This window comes from Gambusia affinis, linkage group LG14 (genome assembly GCF_019740435.1).
Source record: "Gambusia affinis linkage group LG14, SWU_Gaff_1.0, whole genome shotgun sequence".
Lineage (NCBI taxonomy): Eukaryota > Metazoa > Chordata > Actinopteri > Cyprinodontiformes > Poeciliidae > Gambusia > Gambusia affinis.
The window spans coordinates 1,118,780-1,139,108 of NC_057881.1; the positions used below are offsets into that span (position 1 = coordinate 1,118,780).

At 40.3% G+C, this 20,329-nt stretch overlaps 1 long non-coding RNA gene across 1 annotated transcript; it reads right to left on the reverse strand.

Annotated features, from left to right (window-relative positions):
• Positions 1–6,622: 6,622 nt before the first annotated feature.
• LOC122844272 lies at positions 6,623–8,865 on the reverse strand. The gene is made up of 2 exons (XR_006372840.1): positions 8,787–8,865; positions 6,623–6,821 (listed from the first exon to the last, which is right to left on the reverse strand). It is a non-coding gene; the product is annotated as an uncharacterized LOC122844272 (long non-coding RNA).
• Positions 8,866–20,329: the final 11,464 nt, after the last annotated feature.

Genomic DNA, 20,329 nt, shown 5'->3' on the forward strand with positions numbered 1-20,329 from the left:
TCAACAAACAACGACTTTTATGTTGAAGCAACAAGCTGAACGGCTCGCTTGACACGACTCAAGTCAAGACAACCTTAACTCGTCTTAAGGTTCAAATCTAACAATTCGGCTAAACGGACGGTTTGCTGTGTTTCACTAAGATCCTTTCCTCCTGCTGGTCCGGTCGACCCGGTTCTATTAGAACCAGAACTCCATCATCTGCTCCACCTCCAGCTGCTGTGGTTCTGAGTCAAACCAACCTGTTCCCCTCCTGGCCTGTGGGGGCGCTGCACCAACAACCACTGAAGGAAACCACACAGAAACCTCTGAAGACACTGAGAGCAACTTCCTTCTCCACCAGATGGAAACAAGATGGAGGCGTCAGATTTTAGTGTTGGAGGATTTCTCTTTAGTCTTTGGCTGAAGACCAGGAGACATTTCTGCTGCTAGCGCTAGGCTAACATGTTAGCTTTGGTTGGATTTACCCAGAATGCCCTGCGCTGTACTCCACTTCCTGCTTTTGGAGCGGTCTCTGGTCCACTTGGCGTTCACATTCAAACTGAACCCAGACTGAAGTTTGGAAGACCAGAGGTCAGAGGTCAGAGGTCAGTTTTTCTTCTGGTGCGTTTCAAATTAAAGTCGGATAAAATGGAACATGATCATTCAGACTGCAGACGTTTGAGAACGATCAAATCTGATTTAGTTTTTGGGGTGAGAAGATCAGAACCGGGCCGAAAAAACCCAAATGGGTCGATTTTTTTCTCCTGTGAAAGAAAAGTGTTCAATACTGAGCATGATGGAGGGATGATGGATGGATGATGGAGGGATGGATGATGGATGATGGATGGATGATGGATGGATGGTGGATGGATGATGGAGGGATGATGGATGGATGGATGATGGATGATGGATGGATGATGGATGGATGATGGATGATGGATGATGGATGGATGATGGATGGATGGATGATGGATGATGGATGGATGATGGATGGATGGATGATGGATGATGGAGGGATGATGGATGGATGATGGAGGGATGATGGAGGGATGATGGATGGATGATGGAGGGATGATGGATGGATGATGGAGGGATGATGGATGGATGATGGAGGGATGATGGATGGATGATGGATGGATGATGGAGGGATGGATGATGGATGGATGATGGATGGAAGCTGATTGGTTAATGACGACTCATCTCAGTCAGTACATTCAGAACCAGAACCAGTTGGTTCTTGGTGTTTTGGATCCTGCGTTCTGGTTCTGGTCCTTTAATATTTATTGTTTGCCGTTTCTGATCTGTTCCGTAGTTTTTAGTTTTTCTCCTCTGCGGTTCTCTCTGTGGTTCTGTGGTTCTTTTTAAAGCTGTTATTCTCCTGATTATCTAACAGCACAAGGTGAATAATTGAGTCTGGCCTCCTTCCTTGGCTGGTTTCTGTTTGGATCTCAGTTTCTCTGCTGGTCACAGTTCAGGCCCACTGAGGAGAAATGTCCCTCATTGGTCTCCGTAGTCCTGTTCATCCGAGTGGCTCTGTCCTTCAGAGCCACTCGTCTGCGCCTGGTTGGCTGCAGCTTCCTGGAGCAGAACGCCGAGTGAGAGACGTCAGCCTGCGGTTTATGTAACCTCTGAACAGCTGGGCTTCCACATCAGCCAGGATGAAGACGTTTGTGTGAGGAAGAGAGGCAGGCGGCGCTCTGAGTGGGCTGAATCTGAGGGGAGCGTTACGTCATGGAGATGCTTTCCAATGAGGACAGACATGATCTCAGATGGAAGGAAAAAGAAGTTCTGACTGGAAATACAACCTGTGGACGTATTTTGGTTCTTTCCAGAGAAAGTGCTTCTCCTGCTGTTTCCTGTCTTTACACTCTGCAGGACTGAAATGTAGAGAAACAAAAAGCTGAGAAGACAAAAACTGGCTCTGAATTCAAACTAAATGTTTAAGTTTCACTTTTCCTCTTTGTAAAACAGACAATAATTAATGTCTAAAGAATCAAATCTTATTAGTTTGGCCAGATGAAACTTAAAAAGTTCATCTGTACATTGATAGTTTAGCAAAACAGCTGCTGGTCAGTAATAATTTGAGTTATTTAGATTGTAACAAGATAAAAAATTTATTATTTTCACCATTATTTTTTATTTTCATCGTGTCATTCACTCACTCATTCATTCATTCATTCATTCATTCATTCATTCATTCATTCATTCATTCAGGTCACACTTTCAAAGTATTTAGCTGGCAAGCTAAGTTAACTGAGTTAACTTAGTGTTTAACTTTGAACTACCTGAATTTGCATATTAGCTAACATTTGGCTAATATGCAAATTCACCTGCCAAAAAGTGGAAGAGGACTATCAAAATAAAAGCTGGGACTTAGGAATTTGCATATTAGTTAAATTCTTTGCAGTGATCTAGAGCTAACTGAACATTTAGCTAGTTTGAATCTAAATATTTAGTTAGCTTTGAGCTAGCTGTTTAGTTTCACTCTAGCTAGCTGTGAGTTACATATTCAGTTTCTAATTACATATTTGGCTTGTTAAATTATCTGAAATAAGTTTGAAGCTTTCTAACTCCAATATTTAGTTTGGAGGTAAATATTTAACTTGTAAACTTGACATTTTGTTTGCAAACAATTTTTCTTAATGCAGGCTAAAAAAAACAAAAATATTGCTGTAAATTTTTCACTGTGTAGTTTTACAAATGGAACCTCATGACTTATTTTTATTTTTTTAAGTGTTTTTCTTTTTCTCAGTCTTTAGAAATGTTTTTCCCAGAGCCTGGTTGTGCTGACAGGTTTTATTTGTGACCCAGTGAACAGAAATGCAGAATTCAGACTCATTCATTCACCAGAGTCGGTCATAAAGTTCTGCTGGGATTTTTCTCCTCTTGTTCAGGATTTCCGTTTGTTCCTGTTAGAGGAACCGAACCAACGGAGCCGCCTCGTTACCTGAGCAGCAGCCGCCCTTCATTCTCACCTCGCCCTCCGTCTGGTTCTTCCTGCCGCTCAACGTGTCATTTCCTCTGATTTCAGGCTGACAGGAAGTCAGAGGTTGAACCAGCTACTGTGATTGAACTAGACCTTTCAGGAGCTGCAGAGCTGCAGGGCTGCACCTGATTCTTCATCAGGTGGGACGTTTCATCACACATCCATCACTTCCTGTTCCTCCATCCATCACTTCCTGTTCCTCCATCCATCACTTCCTGTTCCTCCATCCATCACTTCCTGTTCCTCCATCCATCACTTCCTGTTCCTCCATCCATCACTTCCTGTTCCTCCATCCATCACTTCCTGTTCCTCCATCCATCACTTCCTGTTCCTCCATCCATCACTTCCTGTTCCTCCATCCATCACTTCCTGTTCCTCCATCCATCACTTCCTGTTCCTCCATCCATCACTTCCTGTTCCTCCATCCATCACTTCCTGTTCCTCCATCCATCACTTCCTGTTCTTCCATCCATCACTTCCTGTTCCTCCATCACAGTGCAGCAGAAAGTGAATATTTCAGTAAATATAATCTCATTCACATTCAGATGTTTTCAGATTCTTTTGGTGATAAAAAAGTTAGCCATTGAAAAATCCAAGATGGCTGCCATTTTCCATGACTGTCATCAAGAAAAAAATATTTTTCTATAAACTTTACGTCAACGGCTGATCGGTTTTCACGAAACATGCTTTCACGTCTGGATTACTCAGATTACCCAGACGTTTGGATAATCTGAGTGGCTCTTAAGATTTCCTCCCAGATTTCCTCCGTTGTTTATTGGCTCATTAACCCGAACTGTGATGGTTTCCATGGTTACTAACGGGTCGTGTCTCTCCGAATCCAGCTCAGATATTAGAGCTGGATCTCTGTTGATCTGATCAACTTTTTCTCTCTTTTCTGATGTTAAACCAGGGGTCTCAAACTCCAGGCCTCGAGGGCCGCAGACCTGCAACTTCTAGATGTGTCTCTGCTGCACCTGAATAGAATAATTAAGGCTCTGGAGAACTGATCTACACAAGGTGGAGGTAGTTAAGACATTTCATTCCAGTGTTTTGTACCTGTGGCACATCTAAAAACTGCAGGACTGTGACTGGAGGCCTGCAGTTTGAGACCCCTGTGTTAAATTATCAAACGGCTGCTGTGGCTCTGATGCTAAAAGTGAAACAAAAAGCTTCGTCTTCTGACCTAACGCTGCAAACTTCCAGACATGCAGATAAAGACGTCTGGATAATGTTCCTTTGAGCTGGAGCTGACCTCTAGCCAAACCTCCAGACAGGATTTTATTTTGACAGGCAGGCATACTGTTTTAACCGCTGGTTAAAGAAATAACCGCTGAAACGGCCGCCATGTTGGCGTGTCGTCATGTGACCAGAGAACGTCCTCATCGTTCCAGCTGGTCGATATTTTTATCTTCCTGCTTCTGCTGCAGCCTGAGTGACAGAGAACAGCAGAGTTCAGGACTCTGACTTTCTATGAACCCAGACACACACACACACACACACACGCATATACACACACACACACACACACACGCACGCACACACACACGCATATACACACACACACAAAACACACACACAAAATACACACACATTTCTGGGGTTGCAGTGTCGGTGTGTGTTGCAGTCCAGAACCTTTTTAGAGCTCTGTAAGTTTTATTTAGACCCTCATATAAAGCAGCCAGTGAACACATGAAAGTTTCCAGTGACAGCATGAAGCTGATCGGGTTCAGACTGCAGAGGATAAATCAACTCTGACCTGCAGCATCTGGAGAACCTCAGGGCTTTGACTTCAGCCCTTCTTGTTCTCGCCACATTTTCTCCACTTGGACAAAACTTTAAATCATTTCAGAATATCTCGTCACTTTTATGCAGATGACATCCAAACATCCAAACACACGAATGACAGAAACTCTGAAACACACAGACATGAGTAACAAACTCAAAAGAAAACCTGAAAACTAAAATTCTGCAAAGAAAATAGAAGCAAAATCCTGAAATCAGCAAAAATAAACAAAATCGCTGACAAAGGGAAAAAAGCTGCAAATTATGGAAGCATTTAACTGCCAAAACTTGGAAATAAATACAGGAGAAACTTTATCATTAAAACAAAAACCTTGTTAAAATGTGAATCTTTATGGTTTCATGTCACATTTTTATGAGAATTTTTCTCATTACGAAAAGACGATTTTTATGTTTTGTTTTAACGAGATATAAAAATGTACTCTGACAGATTACAGCCAGTTAAATACATGGAGGAGCGCTCTTCATCATGTTTCTTCTAGACGACATCTAAAACCCAAGAGGTGTTGCTGTTTTACTGTTTTTAAAAGAAAAACTATTTTGGTTTTAATGAGATTTAAACGTCGTTATAACAAGTTTTAAAAATCTCATAAAAAAGGAGAACGTTTTCTCCTTTAAAAGGGACACTGCTCCTGATTTTATTTCCAAACTCTGGCAGTTAAGCACTTCCATAGAAAAAGGAAAAAACAACATAACGTATAAAACGCTGTGAACTTGCTCAACAAAACAGGAAGTCCTCCAGGCCAGTAGGGGGAGTCGACCCTCAGGACGTCCAGAGGAACCTTGGATGTCCTGATATCATTGGAGAGCCATGTTCTAATAAGTTTGACTTAATTTCTTTTTCTTTGGACTTTATGTCAAATGAAAGTAAAAAGAAAATCCATATTTAAATATTTTAAATGATTTTGGAAATTTTATTTCCTGAAAGGAGTGCATGAAAAATGTGATACGCAAAATTTGGTCAATTAATAGATTATAAAATGTATTTTATAAATACGTAGAAACAGATTTATTTCATTTTTACTACAAACAACCAAAGGAGAATAAAATAAAAATGTTTTTTCTAGCTTAAGTTCTGATATTTAGTTTTGAAAACAAAATTTTAATCTGCTAACTCAATATTTAACTTGCTAATTTATACAAATATATCAATACTTTTCTAACTAAATGTTTGGTTTGCTAAAATGTAGCAATAGACCAATATTTAGGTTGGAGCTAAGTAATTAGCTATATGCTAACTGTTAGCTAACTAACAATGTTTCTGACGATAATAAGCTGGTTTTGTAATTAAAAATTTAGCTTGCTAACTAAATGTGCTACATTTTGACTGTGCTCATAGAAAGATGGCCGCCATAATAACTGATTCTGTTTGGTCTGCAGTAAAGTGGGACGTCCCTCTGTGATTTAAAGAGACAGCGCGGCGCCGGCGGTTCCTGGGAGGCACGCTAGGTTCAGCTTCACCAGCTCAACGTTGGCGTCAGGGATGTAAACCGGGGACAGGTGACCCCTGACCTCTGGGCGGGTGGAGCCGCCTCTGCTGCAGCGCCGCATGAGCTGAGGAGGATTTAAAGTGTAACGGACGCTCGCTAATCCCATCAAACAGCACAGGAAACGCATAATCTCTGGACCTTACTCACTTACTCACTGCTCGCCCGAAATCAGCTTTTTATGGCCCAGATTGTGTGTGTCTGTGTGTGTGTGTGTGTGTGTGTGTGTTGGCTGCTCAGCATGTCTCTTTCTGATTAAAGTGGATCTGAAGTCCTGCGGTGCTGAAACAGGAGCAGGAAGTGCGACTGCAGCAGGAAGTGAGCTCATCCGGTCACCTGACCCTGAACTCATGAAGAAGAACCTGGAGGACCTACTCAGGAGATTTTATTTAAAGATAAGAAAATAGGGCGAGTCGTGGTGGTGCAGGGGACAGTGTGACCCACGCTGGGAGGCCTTCAGTCCTCGACGTGGCCGGCGTGGGTTCGATTCCCGGACCCGGCGACATTCACCGCATGTCTTCTCTCCTTTCCTGCTTCCATATCAGGGACAGAAGAGCCACTAAAGAGCCCTGGAGGGGATAAAACAACAAACAGTACTTGATTAACTTCACAGAGTTTGGAGGAAACTGAAATTACCTGGAGAATATATTCTGTGTAAATCCATCATAGAACCAAAACGTCTTTAATCCAAAATGTTTTGTAACGACGTAACGATAATCTGGGAACCGAACTCCAGGAAACGTTCGCTTAGCAAGAGACAAATGTTTCATTTCTGAGACTGGATTTGATCCGCTCCTGCCAGTCTGGTCAGGGTCAAAGGTCATCATCACTCCATCAGTTATTTATTTCTGAAGCATTTAATTGAACGCTGTAGTTAGCTTTAAGCTAACTAAATAGCTAAGTAGTTAGCATAACTATAGCGCTAAGCCAGTGTTTCCCAGTTCCAGTCCTCAGGCCCCCTGCCTGCATGTTTTAGGTGTTTCCCTTCTGCCACACCTGGGTTGAATCTTTGGGTGATTAACAGGCTCCTGCAGGACTTGGTGGCTGCAGAAGACGTCATGCAATCATTTGAATCAGCTGTTCTGGTGTAGAGGCACATCTAAGGATGAGGACTGGAATTGGGAACCACTGCACTAAGCTAAATAGCTTGAAGTAGCTAGCTTTAAGCTAACTATTTAGCTCTAAGTTAAATAGCAAATTCCCTTCCTGATGACCGGAAGTGGACTACCAAAATAAAAGCTGGGTCTTCTGAACCTCTTTATAACTTCCAGTTTTCCGCTTCATGTTTTTATCTTTGTCTGTTTTCGTTTTCATTTCAGTCTGAAAAAGGTTGAGCCTTTTAAAGGCAATAGAGTGACTTTTATTTTGACAGTCCATAGAAACTACATATTAGCTGAATATTTATCTCAGAGCTAAAAATTTAGTTTGGAGCTAAATATTTAGCTAAACATTGAAATGGGTAAGTTACTATCTAGTTTATATTTAAAAACTAGTTTGGTAAAAAAACAACATGATGAAAATATGACTTTGAAAATGAACCCACATTTATTTCCTCTTATAAAAGGTTAAATAACTAAATGTTTTGACATGGTAACTTTACAAACATCAGTGTGTAGATGACCTGAACATTTTCCTCATCATTAAACAATCTGTCGCTCTCTGATCTCTGGTTCTTCACAAACTGCAGCAGTTCTCACTCATCCTGTCCTTGGAATAAATAAAAAACAGAAAATTCCCCAAATCTCCACTGAAGTTTGTGAACGAAATAATAAACTGGAGGGAAATGATGTGAGCTCTTTACCAGAACTGGCTGAGCTCCCCGGAGAGCAGAGACAGAAAAGAGACGTGAATCTTTTCTGTAAGATGTTCCCTCGGTGTCTAAAAGTGGCTCTTTGGGAAAAGCTTTCAGCGAACATCACTGCAGGACACGATGTGCACGAGCTCCGCTGAGCACCACTGAGCACCACTGAGCACCGCCAAAGCCCCAAAGTGGCTCTGTGCTTCGGTTCTGCTGAACTGTGTTAATCATTAATGTGTGTGTGTGTGTGTGTGTGTGTGTGTGTGTGTGTGTGTGTGTGTGTTGGACAGGAAGCTCCTTCCCTAGAAAACAGTTTGTCTCCATCTTCTCTTGTTGGTCCAGTTGGTTCTGAACTCAGTTCAATCTCAAATGAACTGATTCATGTTCATAGTTCACCATGGCTTCATAAATGAACCAGTTCTTTTGTCATTTATTAATTTGTCTGAACTAAATCTAAAACAAATATGGTTAAAATGTCAATGTACATTACTTGAGTACATCCAAGTACAAAATGTTTCAGATACTTTAAGACTTTAACTCAAGTAACATTTCATTCAGTGACTTGGACTTTTACCAAAGTCATATTTTGGAGAGGTACCTATACTTTCACTTGACTCTGAGATTTCAGCACTTTAAACAACACTGCTGTTACCTAGCAACCGTTTTGTCTTTTCTTTTTTTGTCTTTGCTCAAACTGTTTAATCTCTCATTAATAAATATTCATGTTTTTACTCACAGAAGATAAAAGTTTGATCCAAAATGGTCGAGACCTGAACATCTCTCTCTCTCCCTCTCTCTCTCTCTCTCTCCCTCTCTCTCTTCCTCTCTCTCTCCCTCCCTCTCTCTCCCTCCCTCTCTCTCTCTTTCCCTCTCTTTCTGGATGAATTTTTAACGGACCTCCTCCCTCCAGGCAGCGGGGCTCTAAAAGCTTCCCCCCCCCCACCCCCCCGCCTCCAGGCCGCCGCTTCGTCCCATAAAAGCTTCCAGAAAGCGGCGAACAGCGGAGCTGCTGGACAAACAGGAAGTTTGTTTCTAAAACCGGAACATGGTCGAACCTGCAGGCTGGAGCCACGTGACCAAACACGAACCGTCTCCAGATTATCCAATCAGAACCCGGCAGGACGCTCTGCTTCTTCTTCTTCTGTTTAATTAAACAAACGATCGGACTGGAGGACTGATAGTTACATTTACTGCAGTAACGTTGACACAGACACACACCTTTTGTTATTTTTTATTTAAAGATTATTTTTGTTGTTTGTATAAATTACTGACATTTTGGTCCCTAAAATACCAAAATTTCCACTTAACTTAATATTTTGGTCCATCTGATGATGTGATTTTCAAATATTAAATGATTGATAATCTGATCAGTTACTCAGTTCTTGAGTAAAGTTTGTACCAAATAGTTTTTTACTCTTACTAGAGGAAAATGTTGAAGTTGTTCTATTATTGTGGTTCTCTCCTCGCCTCTGTAACCATGGAAACAAACAATAATTTATGGAGTTTTATTTCTCACACTGGTTCTCCACATGTATGGAACACCAAAAAGGCCAAAAAGGCACAACATTTTATGTGTTTTTCCCAATAAGCAGCTGCAAATAAGTTAAGGACCGTTTTCATCCAATCAGCTTATTGCTTGGATGGAACAGAACCAATCAGAACCATCAGAACCAAAATACTCCAGGAAGAGACAGAAATTACAGAATAAATCTGAAGGATTTCAGAAAAGAGAACATAAATCTCTAAATTTTGTTGCCTAGTAATCGAGCATAACAAATACATATTTTCCACAAATCTGTGTGACGTGAGCGGCGCCATCTTGGTAGGCAAGCAGTAGATGAACGACTTCCAGGTCAACAAAAAGAAAAGATGTGGACACTCTCTATTAATCTGTTAGAGAAAGATACATGAACAAAATGGCTGCTGTCGGGATCGACCTGTATGAGACGGAGAAGGAAAACATGTCAGACGATGTGGAGAAGCTACAACATAATTCACTAGTTAGTGAACATGAAGACTGAATACTCCACAGACGCACAGAAACAGCGTCTAAACGGATTTATAAAGGTCGTATAAACGCTGAGTGGACAGTCAGGTTCTGGTGACTGGCAGAGGAACAAACATGTCGGTCAAAGCTAGCAGCTAAAAGCTACGTTAGCTAACCTAAAGCTGCTGGTTCGCGGTAAGGATTCCTGAGCCCAGCTCCTCTGAATCCTGCAGCGATCGCCCTCTCTGCGCTAACCGCTACCAGATGTCCCGTTGTGACAGCTTACAGCTAACCAGGCCTCTGGCTTGGCGTTCACACACCAAAAATCTCCCCGTTTCAGCCTGAACTGTTCTTTAATGTGTGGCTTTTATTGCTGCTGGGAGCCAGATTGTGTTCTGAGCCACAGATACAACCACAGAAGAGTGTGTGGGATTTTAATAAGTGAATTACAGTGAAAACACACAGCGAAGGAGAACGGCTGTTAAACTCTCCTCCAGCTCATTACTGAGGCCCAGAAATATCCAGATTATTGATGTCCAGTTACAGAACAAACTTCACATGAAATACTTTATTCTTGAAATACATTTTGTTGTGAACCTGGAGTCTGTATGAGAGCAGAAACGTTTAATCTGGTGTTTCCTGTTTAAACATGTTTTCTGTTTGGGTCACATGTTTTCTATGGATTCTTTACGGTGGTTGAACTTTTACGTCACTATATTTACTGCAGAACTGCTGAAAAAGGTCAGGAACTTCCAGCTAACCAGCTTCATTAATTCATCACTCTAATTTCTCAAGTGATTTTGTAGGAATGTTGAAGCTACGAGTGGAAAAAGAGAATATTTGGTTGTTGGGTTTGTGAACTAAACCGTCCTCCAGCGCCAGAACCTCTGATGTGTTGTGACGGTTTTCCACCCTCCCCACTCTGCGCACCAGGTGCAGACAGCTGAGAGGTGTGTGTGTCTTTGTTTCCTCCACTCTGTATCGCTGGTGTGCTCCATCCACTCATCTGAAATAGTAAGAGCCATTTGTACCATCTGGGCCGGGATTGTGGTCGGGTTCTGGTGCTACAGCTGCTGTGCTGTCTGAACGACCAGGACTCGACTCCTCTGGTCCATTTAAAAAGCATCTGAAGTTGGACAACAATTTGTTCCACCGTTTGTAGTGGTTGTGTTTTTTTTCTTTACAGTTTGTTTGCTTATTATTTAAATTATTAATGCGTTTGTTTTTAAAAACAAACTGGTAAATCAAAACAAAAGACAACTGGATGATTTAAATGTCAGAAGGATTTAAAAGCAGGATCTGTTCACTGTGAGCTGACATTTCTGGTTCTGATCAACGTCCTCCAGTTTCAGTTTCCGGTCTCTGGAGGTTTTTCTCCGGGTCAGTTTGTGATTTCATATCGAAGGAATGAGTCAAACTGTGAGGACGATGTGGATCGGATCATTTATCTGGATCAGAAACAGTTTTCCAGCAGTAAGCATGTTCACTAAGACGGAGCAGCTGGGTTCCCACAGAAGCTGTGTAGGAATCAGCTGACATCATTTTAATTGATGCTTTGGACGGACAGAACCAGAACCAGAACATCACCAGAACCCTGCAGGCTGCATTGGAGCTGATTCAGTGATTATAGGACAAATAAAAGGTTCTGGTCCGAGTCCAGATCCAGCTGAAGATCAGGACTGAAAATGAAGAAGCCGAACATCCTGGGAGGATTTTCAACTTTCCAGGGACGTTCCAGATTCAAAGGAAGTTTCTGCTGAATGAATAAAGTTTCTGCTGAGTGAATAAAGTTTCTACTGAGTGAATAAAGTTTCTACTGAATGAATAAAGTTTCTACTGAATGAATAAAGTTTCTACTGAATGAATAAAGTTTCTGCTGAATGAATAAAGTTTCTACTGAGTGAATAAAGTTTCTGCTGAGTGAATAAAGTTTCTACTGAGTGAATAAAGTTTCTACTGAATGAATAAAGTTTCTACTGAATGAATAAAGTTTCTACTGAATGAATAAAGTTTCTGCTGAATGAATAAAGTTTCTACTGAGTGAATAAAGTTTCTGCTGAGTGAATAAAGTTTCTACTGAGTGAATAAAGTTTCTACTGAATGAATAAAGTTTCTGCTGAATGAATAAAGTTTCTACTGAGTGAATAAAGTTTCTGCTGAATGAATAAAGTTTCTACTGAGTGAATAAAGTTTCTACTGAGTGAATAAAGTTTCTGCTGAGTGAATAAAGTTTCTACTGAGTGAATAAAGTTTCTACTGAATGAATAAAGTTTCTACTGAATGAATAAAGTTTCTACTGAATGAATAAAGTTTCTGCTGAATGAATAAAGTTTCTACTGAGTGAATAAAGTTTCTACTGAGTGAATAAAGTTTCTGCTGAGTGAATAAAGTTTCTACTGAGTGAATAAAGTTTCTACTGACTGAATAAAGTTTCTGCTGAATGAATAAAGTTTCTACTGAATGAATAAAGTTTCTACTGGCTCCACTGATCCTGACGGCCGACGAGACGTTGAGGCTCAGACGTGTTTTCACAGGTGGGTCTCACCAGATGCTGCCAGTCGGACGGTTAAAGCTGCTGCAGTTTCTGGAAGTTGAATGTTTACTCAGCGTCTGGCGGCGCCGCAGCAACAAACCAAACCGTTCCCAAACATACACTGTAAAAAATGAATGCCACCAATGAGATCTTTTTAGCCAGAGACAGGAGGAAAAAATGGGAATTCCTTTTCCAGAGTGATTCATTCATTAATGTCACAGTTTGAAAACTAAATATTTAGTTAGCAATATAATTTTTAGCTATAAACTAAGCAAATATTTAACTTGGAGCTAAACATTAAATAATAATTAGCTTGCTAACTATTCACATTAATAACTAAATGTTTAAGTCCAAGCTAAATACTAAGCTAACTAAATATATATATATATATATATATATATATATATATATATATATATATATATATATATATATATATATATATATATATATATATATATATATATATAGTTAGCTAGCTAAATATTTAGCTTGCAGTTAAATTATTTGCTAACTTAATTTTATTAATTCTTAGCTGTAAGCTTAACATTAGCATAACATTTAGATTCAATATATAAATATTAATTTAGATTCAAACTATTTAGCTTGCAGTTAAATATTTACTTTTTAAACTATGTACTTAGCTTCAAATTAATTAGTTAGAAAGGGATTTAAAATTATATTTATACTTTAACTAAATATTTACTTTGAAACTGTGACATTTATGAATGAATGAATGAATGAATGAATGAAAATATGACTAAAATCCCATCAATTCCAGGCTAAAAAAGACAAATCCTGGTTAATTGTGACTCCATCTGCAGCGTCTGGAGGGAGAGTTTAGATTTAATTCTGAAAATAGGAGCTTCAATGTTTAGACCTGAAGCTCTGTGAAGGAGAAGCTGCAGGAAACTAACGGCCCTGATCCAAACGTGACCCCTGACCTTTAGGACTTCAGCCTCTCAGGGTTTTTTCCTCTGGAGAGAAAACCAAACGCCATCCTCTTTAGATGCTGCCATCTAGTGGCCATTCCTGCTGCTGACGCTTCCTGTAACATTCAGACATTTCCACAGGATGTTTGCTTGTTGTTTGTTCAACTCAACTGGAAAAAACTGAAGAAATAATATCTCAAAACTCAAAAAATACTTTGTGTTTATTTGACAGCAAACCGTATAGAAATGTTTCCTCTCCTTGTTAAAAATCTTCTGCAAACTTCAAATCTGTCATTTCAGAGCTAAAATGAGAAAAAATAGAAAACCTGGATAAATATAAAGAGTTCAAAAGAAAACAAAAATAATCTGACACAAGTATTTTCTCCTGGAAATTGTAGTTTTAATATTTTCTCAGAATAAATCAGAATTTCAAATGTACAAAATTAAAAACGGGTCGACTGAAACAAATTAAATTACTGATGATTAAATTTTAGAGGAGATGCTTTGATGCATAAAGACCAACAGAAAATCACATTATTTTTGTTGGATTCAGAACTGCTGAGCCTTTTATGATTAAAGTAGAAAAAATAAAGTTTTTAGATGATTATTCTAAAAACCTGAATAATGATTCAGAACCAGAAACTAAGAGAATAAAAGGAAACATTTCTGTCATTTCATGGAGAATTTGATCAGAAATATGACTGATGAACTTTGTTCCATCACTGCCACCTGCTGGTAGCTTTGTTTATAATTCTTGGGTGTCCAAACTGTGGCTCCAGGGCCATTTGTGGCCCTTTGAACAATTTTGTGCGGCCCCTTCTGACTGCAGTTCAAATAAACTTTGTGAAGAAATTTCTCTTTTTCGATGTCAGGAATAAACTAAAAGAATTTGCAGACTAAATTAACTGAAAAAAATTATTCCAAAAAGTCAGAAAAAAAAATTCACAACAAAGTTATTTTGCGTTTAAAGTTGTAAAAACAATATGGCCTCTGAGACTTTCAACTGAGGAATTCTGATCCATGTTGGAAAAAGTTTGAACGCCAAGTGGACCAGAAACCGCTCCAAAAGCAGGAAGTGGACTACAGCGCAGGGCATTCTGGGTAAATCCAACCAAAGCTAACATGTTAGCCTAGCGTTAGCAGCAGAAATGTCTCCTGGTTTTCAGCCAAAGACTAAAGAGAAATCCTCCAACACTAAAATCTGACGCCTCCATCTTGTTTCCATCTGGTGAAGAAGGAAGTTGCTCTCAGTGTCTTCAGAGGTTTTTGTGTGGTTTCCTTCAGTGGTTGTTGGTGCAGCGCCCCCACAGGCCAGGAGGGGAACAGGTTGGTTTGACTCAGAACCACAGCAGCTGGAGGAGTTCTGGTTCCAGTAGAACCGGGTCGACCGGACCCTTTTGAACCTGATCTGGAGTTTGTCTACATTCCAAGGCTGTCTGCCCAGGTGGAGCTGCGGTCGCCGCTATTTGTGGATGCTGCGTGTTTGAGCTGCTTAGTTTCCGTCGGTGTCGACAGATCTGAAGTCAGCAATGAAATGTCAACTTTCACCTTCTCAGAGCCACACGGAGGCGCTGGAGCTGCTGGTTCCCGTCAGTCTGGGTTCATCCAGGATCAGACGTCAACAGCTGCTCCGGCTGGTCTCACTGTTTCTGAACACACTTAGAAAGCAGGAAGGAGAAGTTACACAGCTTGACAGGGACGTTCCTCTCTTCATATCTGCAGCTGCTAAGTGAAGCTAACGCAGCGCAGAGTGGAGATAAATCCCAGCTGGCGCCTTTATCTGCTCCGAGGTTTCAGTCCCATTAGAAACCTCAGACACACGTCCAGGTGTGAGAAAAACCTCTAGAGTCTCATTCTGCTTCACATGCGGCTACTTATCACATGTGAACTCATATTTCCCACATGTGCACCACCTATGATCTGATTGTCTACATGTGAACATCAATATGTGAAAAATCCCATTAACTTCACATGAAAATCTTCTAAATGAACATGTAACATTTTCACATGTGAATGATGTGATTCACATGATTTCTCCTGTATTATGTCTGTATCACCTGAAAACCTGCAAAATATGTTAAATTTTCAAATAACTATGAAAACATGTGAATCATGTGGGTTTTGTACATATAAAATATGTAAAAATATGTAAAGTTATAAAAGAAAATATAGAATATTTATACAGAAAATGTGTAGAATATATGTATATATAGATATATACAATATATATATATATATATATATATATATATATATATATATATATATATATATATATATATATATATATATATATATATATATATATATATATATATATATATATATATATATATATATATATATGCAGTATATATGCTTTGAGTCCAGGCAGAAATGTAAAGTGGTGCTGATGATCAGAGGTCTGGTCCAGGGAAGCGTCTCCCAGCTGGAATAAAGTCAGCATGCTGCTGAACAGCTGTCTGTGGTAAATATAGAAGAGGACCTTCATGCCTCTCAGTCCCAACACCTAGCAGCAGATATGAAGCCAATTAATGAAGGAGCTCAAGTCCAAACTCACAGACGTGTTCTCTGACATCTGGGCTGGAAGCAGTTCAACCACACAGTCATGAAATTCATGCTTTATTTATGCATTTCCTGCTGGGTTATGCTGCATGTTGTAGCATAACCGTAGCAAAGAAATTTATTTTCACACAGTGAAGAACAAAAAGCTGCAACAGCAGCAGAGAGGCAGGTTAGATTTACCAACTGAATATTTAGATCCAATTTAAATATTTAGGTCCTAATTAAATATTGAGTTACCAACCTAAACCAAATATTTAGCTTTCAAGCTAAATAGGAATTGCTAATATTTAGCCAGAAAGCTAAAAATTAGCAAGCTAAATATTTGGTTTAAAAACTAACTATTTAGCTCCAAAGTAAATATTTAGCTCTGAGTTAGCTAAATATTTTGTCCACAGGCTAACTCTGTAGCTAGCCCTGAGCTAGCTACATCTGGATCATCTTTAAAACGCCTCATCTTTTGTTTTAAGTTGAAATGTTGGACAAGAAAACAAAAATAGAAACGATAAATAAGAGGTTCGAAAGCATGAGTTAGAAAAGAGGTTTTTATTCTTCCAGTTACTGGGAAATGAATTAGCATGTTAGCTAATCAGTAATCTCAGAGGTAAATATTTGGTTTGCTAATTAAAAATTTAATTAGCACATTTTTTCTTTCAACAGGCTAAATATCATAAATTATTGCTATTCATTTTTGACGTTTTAGTTGTTTTTCCCTCAGATGTTTGGTGAAAGTTGCTGGAGTTAAAAGTGTCTCCAGGTTTCAGATGGTTGGTGAAAGAGAAACAATCCGGCTGCAGCTTCGTGAACTCCAGCAGTTTGGTGCTGATGTTCGAACCAGATGATGGAGGAACATCAGCGTTCGTGTCCCAGCAGCGTTTTTATCAGCAGCGGGTTCAGAGACGTTTGGGTTGTTCTGGTTCATTTGATCTGCAGTAAACAGTCATCAACGTGAAGAAACGTCCAACATGGCTGTCAGACGCTGAATCTCAAAGCTGCTTTATTTTTATTGTACAAACAGAAATATGATCACACTGGTGGAAAAGCATATTGTAAGAGGAAAAAGTTTTCGTGTTTCATTCCAGGGATAAACAGTGAAGGTCGCGGTGAGTCGATTGGGAGGCGATGACAGCAAACTGGCCGGGGTCACATAAATATACTGAGAGAAAAACAGAACCGTTTACTGCAGCTGCTTTCTGAGCCACATCGTCTTTAAAAGTTACTTTTTAAAGTTGTCTTCAGTTTATTTATGTGGCGTCATTTCACACCAAACATTTCACAACACTTTACCAACAAATCATTTCAGTTCAGTTAACACTGGTTATCAATCAATCAATGCACTGAAGCTCATTAATCAAAGTAGTTTGCATCGAGTCGCCAGTTTTGTTTCCAGCAACATTTTCTATGTGCATTTTTACCACCGGAGCAAACTTCCAGAAAACTGCGAAACAGCTGAAACACTGAGCAGAACGCCTGAAGACCTGGCCAGAGCTGAAACATGGACCAACATGTCTGATGTTGGTTCAGTCGCTGACTGCATGGTGTTTTCTTCATAACTTTGTGTTTTTGTTTAAAGAACTTTGAACTGCTGAGGTTTGCTGGATGGATGGTCTGAGTTTTAAGTGTCACATTAGAAAAAGTTCATGGAAACAGAAAAACTTTGAAAACTTCCTTAATTTTGCCAAACACAAGTTTTTACTTTAGTTTTTGGTGGATTTTGTTTATGTTGATGCACAAAATGAGACGTGGAAACACATTTCCATTTTCTGACTCGTCCCCCGGTGAGTCTGTGCCTTACCAGAGGAACCAAACTCTGGGAAAGAGAGAGGACGCTCTCTGCTCCACGCTAATTTACATCCTCTACTTCCAGCTTGTTACAGCCATGCGCAGCGAAAACATCTGGTAAATTATGCTTGTGAAGCCTGATTGTGATCGGCGACAGTGGAGAGGAAAAACTCACATTTAACAGGAAGAAACCTCCAGCAGAACCAGAACCTGAGCGGCCATCTTTCACAACCGGCTGGAGGTTTGAGAGGACAGAGCAGAACTTTCTGTTAATGGAAAGTAAAAAATTGTTTGTCTACATCATCTCCAGGAAGGAATCACAGCCAATCAGAGACCAGGAGTCGGTCTATGAAGACTCCAGTTAAACCACATTCATGAGAAAAACAAAAGACTCTTTTTGAGCTTATTTAAAGAAGCAGATGATAAAGTGGAGCATTCAGGTGGAAGGGAAAAGGCCAAATGGGATTGATGTGTGGAAATAGATTTGTTTTCTTTGAAACGATGACTTACTGAGAGCAGCCGGTTTCTGAAGCATCAGTCACATTAAAGTTTAATAAAATGTTTTCCCAACTTTCATCAATAAAACCATGAGAAGATTTCCATGAACACCAGCCGCCTGCAGGCCTTTCACATGACGCCGCGCTGACCTGTTGACTGTCACACGACGAACCATCGGATCCTTTAAAGAGTCTGAGGCCCGAGGCTCGACACGGATCAGCAGTTTGGTTCTTTACAGTCCGGTCCGCTTCAATCCCAGTCCGGTCCGCTTCAATCCCAGTCCGGTCCGCTTCAATCCCAGTCCGGTCCGCTTCAATCCCAGTCCGGTCCGCTTCAATCCCAGTCCGGTCCGCTTCAATCCCAGTCCGGTCCATTTGTCTACTAAATCTGGTTCCATTGAGGAGTGTGAATGCTAACTGACCTCTGACCTCCAAACCTCAATCTGGGTTTGGTTCAAGTAACTCTGGTTCAGTTTGAATGCATATGTGAATGAAGAACGCTCCAAAAGTAGGAAGTGGACTACAGCGCAGGGCATTCTGGGTAAATACGACCAAAGCTAACGTGCTAGCCTAGCGCTAGCAGCAGAAATGTCTCCTGCTTTACATCCAACAGTTCGGATTTGGGGTCAGTTACTGCCTTCAGGGTTTGGTTCTCCCACTGTGCTCTTAGTTTGATTTGTGTCTGAAATAATTATTTATTCAGTTTCTGTAAAGGTTAAATCTGCTCCAAACATGAACGACCCAGAGAAAAAATAAACAAATGCCAAAGAAATAATCTGCAAACTGCAAAAACAGCAGCCAGTATATGATGCTCCTCAAAATGCCAGTCCTCCAGACCACCAGGGGGAGTCGGTCACCAAATCATCAGAGACCAAACCTTCAGTAAAAATGGGAGAAAAGTTGGAGGAAGAAAGAAACTGCATTTTGTACTTCATTTCTTTTTCAAACAAGATTTTTTCACAATAAAATAGAACAACAGCATGTTTACAAAGGTAATGTTACCGACTCCAGACTCCCCCTAGTGGTCTGGAGGACTTCCATTTTGTGGAGCTTGCTGCTGTTTTTGCTGTTTGCAGCATTTATGTTTTTCTGCTGCATGTTTGCGTCTGTCAGCCATCTTTCTTCCCACCTTTGGTTTTGGTTTAAACAGAGATTCTGCTTCATTCAGTTTTTACTGGCGCTTAAATATCATAAAACATGAAGCGTTTAGATGATCTCAAAGAATGAGAAGCTGCTGGAACTGATGCTGTTAGTAGTCGTCACACAGATCTAATTTATTGACATTCTGTCAGTTTCATGTTTCGTAGATTTCCTTAATGAAGAATCTCTGTGAATTTCTCACTTTTTATCTTTGACAAACAAATTCTCATGTGAAGAATGTTTTCCTCAGACAAGCAGAGCTAACATGCTTTATGTCTCAGCCAGTCTGAGTTATTCTGAGGCTTTGTTATCTTGTGTTTCTGTCTACTCTGCTCCCACACACACACACACACACACCCAGACACACACACACTGCCGGCTGATATCACTGCATACCCACACAGGACAAACTGCAGAAGCGTGACCAGAAACCATGAACACGTCTTACACAGTTGGCAGATATGAGACAAATAAAGAATGTTGAAAATCAGCCCAAAGTGGAACAACAGCTTGAAGGTTTCAGAACTTTATAAAGACTTTCAGGCTGCATTCGGACCCGCTCTGCTCACTGCACTTCAGTCCAGTCCGTCTGCAGAGAGAGCCCGGTTTGGTTGGGGAGGTGTGAATGTGAACTCTGCTCCGCCTACAAACCTGAGACTGCTTTCACACCTGATGGTCCAGTCGACCGGGTTCTACAGGAACCAGAACTCCATCATCTGCTCCACCTCCAGCTGCTGTGGTTCTGAGAAAAACCAACCTGTTCCCCTCCTGGCCTGTGGGGGCGCTGCAACAACAACCACTGAAGGAAACCACACAAAAACCTCTGAATGTTCTCATGCATTCAAA